The 5,830-nt window shown below is 39.3% G+C and overlaps 1 long non-coding RNA gene across 1 annotated transcript; it reads left to right on the forward strand.

Moving 5' to 3' along the window:
* Positions 1-383: 383 nt before the first annotated feature.
* Positions 384-5,237, forward strand: LOC137636052 (uncharacterized). The gene is made up of 3 exons (XR_011042904.1): positions 384-641; positions 869-1,015; positions 3,074-5,237. It is a non-coding gene; the product is annotated as an uncharacterized lncRNA (long non-coding RNA).
* Positions 5,238-5,830: the final 593 nt, after the last annotated feature.

Here is a 5,830-nt window from a genome sequence, read left to right on the forward strand (position 1 = left end):
AATTATCTCATTATACACTTTAGGAAGTAACGGAGTTAAGCCTTCTAAATGTTATATATATATCCTCATCACCATCATGAGGCTTTGCTAGTCCACTGCAGGACAAAGGCCTCAGGCATGTCCTCCTTCCACATGCACATATGAGAAAAGAAATGTGTAAAGTTGCAACAGAATTATGTTTGTTTGGGATGTGTTGATCGAATTCCCGCCATATCGTCGTCACCAGCACACCAAAGTTCAAATGCTTAATGAAGCTCCGCCTTCTTCTCCTCCTCTACCTTCCCCTAATCCCCCCCCCCCCCCCCCCACCGCTTTCCTCCCCCAACCAAACTGTAGAGAGATCTCCCTTCTCTCCTCGCATGGCTAAGGACCGCCTCCTTCCTTCCACTCTCCCAGTCTCCACCCTAGTGAGACGACGAGTCGAGCCGACTACACAGTCTACACGATGACGACAGTCACCCGGCCATTCCTCCATTGACTCTGCAAGGTCAACATGGTGCTGTTGCTCTTCCCAAGTTTCAACTTTGCCTCACCGAAGCAACAGACACAGACAGGCGTTCAATTGTCGAAACAACGATTGTGTGATGTTCCGTATCAATCGGTCAAATAAAGTCACAATCCCACAGTGATCATCAATCAAGGTGAGATGAAAGTATTAAGCATGATTATGCAATACATTTTTTTTCTGAATATATTGCATTGAAATTACGAAATGTGTTGCTTCATTCACATATGCTTTATTTGTATTTGCACGGTGACATATTATCCATAGACCTACTTGCTAATTTAGTATGCCATAGAATGTTGTGAGACTTGCCAGGTATATTCGAAAGTACATCATTTCAAATAAATTTCTTTCACAAAACAGGCTCAGACTCAAGAAGGATCTCCGATAGACTTCAAGCAGAATAATCGGCTGGACAACGCCTTACTTAAAACCAGTAATCTCTGCAGTCTGATTTGGTGTCTCCTTCAATGAAGATCAGCGACGGTTGTCTACGAAAATCTTCCTTTTGTGAGTATTTTTAATCTTGCAAGGCTTTATGTAACAAAGTTTAGTGGAGAAGTAAGAAGTGACGTCAGTGATTGTTATGTTTCAAAAGTAGGGCGATCCTCTTCATTCTTGGTCACTACGGGGGGGGGGGGGGGGGACCGCTATCCAACACGTGGCGAATGGCGGCAAAGTGTGCATTGGCCAATTAATACGCTTTCTGCTATCACTGTAATTTTCCTGTAACCTTCAACTGGTCGTGACTTTGAAACTTAATTACTGTAAGATCGTTTTTCAGAAGCAATCCTTACACTCTCAACCACTTCTCTCGGGGACATTTCTGCTTTTTTAGTTTCCATGTGTTTACTTTTAACTTTGTTTAATTATCATAATACCTTTATTCAAACTTCATAGAGCAAATGGCTGGGGTTTCCTCTTTTCTGAACGATCTCCCCGGCCATAGTTCTAGGCCTTTCCAAGTTCAGAATCACTGCATTCTATTCCTGCTCCTTTTAACTTTTGTCTTTTAAAACATTCATCCAGAAAACTGGAATCTCCTTCATTCAACAAATAATATCTTCTGTGGAATTTAGGAATATAATTTTTTATGGGAAACGAAATTATATTGTGTATGAGTAGTTTAAAAACCTTTTTGGTTTAGGGGCAAGTGCCTTGTGCTAGGAACCCCTGCCTGACTTTGCCGGGCAATCTGAAAGAACGATCCTTTTTGGCTTTAGATTTCGATCCTGAGTAGGCCTACTTCGAAACCTGAATTCCAAATCAACTGTGTGTGTTCGGTTTTGGTAGCCCCTCAGATTCTGCACCCTTTTCCAGTTCAAGAGGGGTTTGAAGGCTCCATTGCAATGATGAAGGGGAGGACCACTTGAAGGGAGTCCTCTCTCTCTCTCTCTCTCTCTCTCTCTCTCTCTCTCTCTCTCTCTCTCTCTCTCTCTCTCTCTCTCTCTATAAAGCCCACGATTTATTTCTTGAGCAAAGCTGTTCGTGCGATGGCTTTTGCTATTTCAGAAAACCTCAACCTATCCTTTCATAAGAAACTCTGCTGTAATAAAAGTCGAATTGACTATATATATATATATATATATATATATATATATATATATATATATATATATGTATGTATGTATGTATGTATATATATATAAGTGTGTCTCAGATATGTCACTTGCACTCAAATCTGTTTTAGTCCTTTCTATGAGAGTCTAGACCCAACGTTTTCCTAGCTCGGTAGTCCATCGTCTTCTCTTCTTTTCCCTGCTACAAGTTTGTTTTAATATGTTTATCTAATTATAAAATGTATTCTCAAAGAAGTATATATTGTATATATACATATATATTATATATAAATGTATATATATATATACACATGAATACAGTTTATAATTAGATGAACATATCAAAACAAACATATAGCAGGAAAGAAAAAGACGATGGGCTGACGAGCTAAGAAAATGTTTGGGTCTAGACACGTGTGAATATATATATATATATATATATATATATATATATATATATATATATATATATATATAATATATATATATATACATATATATATATATATATAAATAAATAAATAAATATGCACAGTATAATATTAATATAGATATAAAAATATAAATGAGTATATACAGTATATATATTATACATATGTATATATGATATACACAATTATGGATACAGTTTGATTAGATGAACATTAAAACAATCATATAGCAGGGAAAGAAGAAAAGACGATGGACTGACAAGCTAAGAAAACCTTATTCTTAGTCCATTTCAGAAGAAAGCCCTCAGACATGCCCTTCCACTTGTGTGTTTTTTGTTTTTCTATGCCAGTCCACCTATAAATTTTGCAGTTCGTCAATCCATCGTCTTTATATTCCTTTCCCTGCTTGTATTTACAGTATCTAGGGACCCATTCTGTTGTTATTAATTTCCGTCTATCATCTATCATTCTCATTTTATGTTTTGTCAATGCACATATTGTCATGTAAATATTTCACTGTATGTGTGTGTGTGTGTATTTATTTATGAGATAATCTCTTGACTTTTCTCATTTTACAGAGTCCATTGGATAGTGAAAATTGATCTTGCAAATATCAAGAGTAAAGAAGAGTGAGCCTCTGGACCATGCATTGCGTAATCTACCCTGAGGAGAACAATGCAGCTCTGAACTGCATTTTATGGACGAGCCTGATGGATGAAGGCCAGTTTCTCATGATAAAGTCTGCCCTTGAAAATGCTCATAGGATGCTACTTTTGTTCAAGTACAGAGTAGTTGCAATGTTTTCTGCACTGCAAAGCCAAGAAAGATTGTGCTCTCCACCATTTTTCCAAGAGATAGTTTCCTCCTGAGAAAATACAGAAACCAGCTTCTGATGCCAAAGCCATCACAGACTAGCCCAAGTGCATACCGGGTATCAATATGTGGGCATCAAAGGTAAGATGAGTCGATCAGTCAGTCAGTCAGTCAGTCATTTCCTTACCTCTTTTGAAGTTAGCAATATTTTCAATGTGTGTTGCATTCCTTATTTAAGAGTGAGGTCCTGTCAGCCTCATTCAAAACGAGTATATATACATAAGGTTCCTATCTCTACCACTATCACTAACTTTCCTATGTTCCGAGTGTCGCACACATATGGATATATGAAAGCATCAATTGTAGTACTTGCATTTGAAATTATAGCAAAGCTACTGCTACTTATAAGTGTGGCAGGATTAAGATAAGTGTTATACACGGGCAATTAATATTGAAACCAAAGACCTCTTACAAATTTAGATATAACTTAAGACAAAATGCTATACCGTTAGCCATGTTTTTTCATCTATTTGCTGCATCTATTTGGGTATGCATGTCATATTACTTTTGAATCATCTGCTTTATTGCAGGTGACACCCTCCACCCACCCCATACGTTGTTCTTGTAAGCTGCACACATTCCTATTCAGAGAAGCTTTCCTAGTCTCTCTCTCTCTCTCTCTCTCTCTCTCTCTCTCTCTCTCTCTCCCCCCCTTCAATTTCGAATATACAGTAAGAATCAAGGGCGTGAGAGGCGAGTGAGCGGGACTGGTAAAAGAAAATTGAAAATTTTCAGTGACCCAAAATAAAAAAGTGAATATCATTAATTTTCCTCCCTCGATTTATTTACTGTCGACTCCATACCCTATCTGTGGTATTTGTTCAAAGACACATGATGCCTCTCTTTGCCCAGACAAATACAAACAAATTCTGCTCACTCAACCTCGCTGTCCAGCTTGTCACCCGACTCGCCACATCTGGAACAAACGCTGACCACAGCGCCTTCGAAGGATTACGTGCAAGAAGACCCAACCCTCGTTGGGCTGCCCCCAATCCTCAACAACCTGCTCAACAGCATCCTGTTCCCCAATGTTCTCATCCTAGGCCTAGGGGCCACACCTACTCCTCCTATGGAGCTGCCCTAACCAATTCATCCAGTCCTGCAACACCTACTCCTGGTCATGGACACACTATTCCCTCCTCTCAACGTTCTACATTCCTGTTTGAAAACCCAGCCCCTCAACCTTAACTTACTCAAAAATTCTCGAGAAAATCAATAACACACCAAAACACAAACCACAAATACAAACACACACCCACAAACTCGCACGAAAACATTTACAAAATCACCAAACATAATCAACACCAACACACAAAATCACACCAGCCATTTTGCTCTAACGCTCGCACATGCCTATACAGAAAATGCGATCGCATCAGTCAGTCTCTTTGCAACTTCAGTTGCAACTAGACGTGAGAGCTCGGAGCTCCTTGGTTGCCTCGGCAGAACCGAAAAATAGCAACGCCATTACTGCGATTTATTAACGAAACTCTGCTGGAACTGCATACCCATATCAGAGATCGATATGGATGAGGACGACTATGCCTCTTCCCCTCCAACTCTGCAAATTGCAGATGACGGAGGCCCCATCCACGACCCTTTAGTGGAAGAACTACTAAACACCCTCTCCACTCCTGTTGAAGAAGATAATGCAACAAACAAGGACATGGAAATAGACAACTCCCAAAGAAAAAGGAATCTTTCATCTTCCCCTCCTCCTAATCTTCAAGCTGCTAAGAAGCACCACCAAATTTCCTTAAGCAGCGAAAGCATTGCTTTGAAGCTGAATCTAAACAACTCTGATGACGAAACTTCGCCATCTAACCCCAATTCTCCCATTGTTTCTCCTAGAACCAAACAACAATCACATAGGCCTAATGAAAATGAGAATGAAACTGAAAATTCCAATTCCAATAAAATCAATCCAAGCTCAAGTTCCTTTGCCTTCTACTGTAACTAACTTTTCTAAATTTAAAGTAGTAAATACTAACACAGTCAGTGCCTATGACAGTGTGATAAATATTGAAAATAAGTTCAAAGGAATAAACATTACTGTAAAACCAAACTTAGAGGGGGATATGATCCTTTCTCCTCATGATCAGGCAGCTTTTGATATACTTAATCAAATGCCTTCCCTTATTAAACTTTATCCCTCCAAACTTAGGAGAATCTACATTGTATGTGGGTATTCCCACAAATATAATGTAGACAGGCTGTTAGCCCATAAGGCTATAGTTAAAGCAGAGAGATGCTCCCCTAAAGATGGAGGCATCTCTAACAAAGTAAAGTGTACCTTTGAAGGTCCTCCTCCAGAAAAAGTGGACCTTGGAATCTGGGGTAAATTCCGTGTTGAGGATTATACCCCTACCCCCCTGAGATGTCATAATTGTCAAAGATATGGTCATCACAAAGACAACTGCAAGGCTACCCACCCTGTTTGTGGTGTCTGTTCCAGACGGCAC

The sequence above is a fragment of the Palaemon carinicauda genome, unplaced genomic scaffold, assembly GCF_036898095.1.
Source record: "Palaemon carinicauda isolate YSFRI2023 unplaced genomic scaffold, ASM3689809v2 scaffold219, whole genome shotgun sequence".
In the NCBI taxonomy this organism is placed as follows: domain Eukaryota; kingdom Metazoa; phylum Arthropoda; class Malacostraca; order Decapoda; family Palaemonidae; genus Palaemon; species Palaemon carinicauda.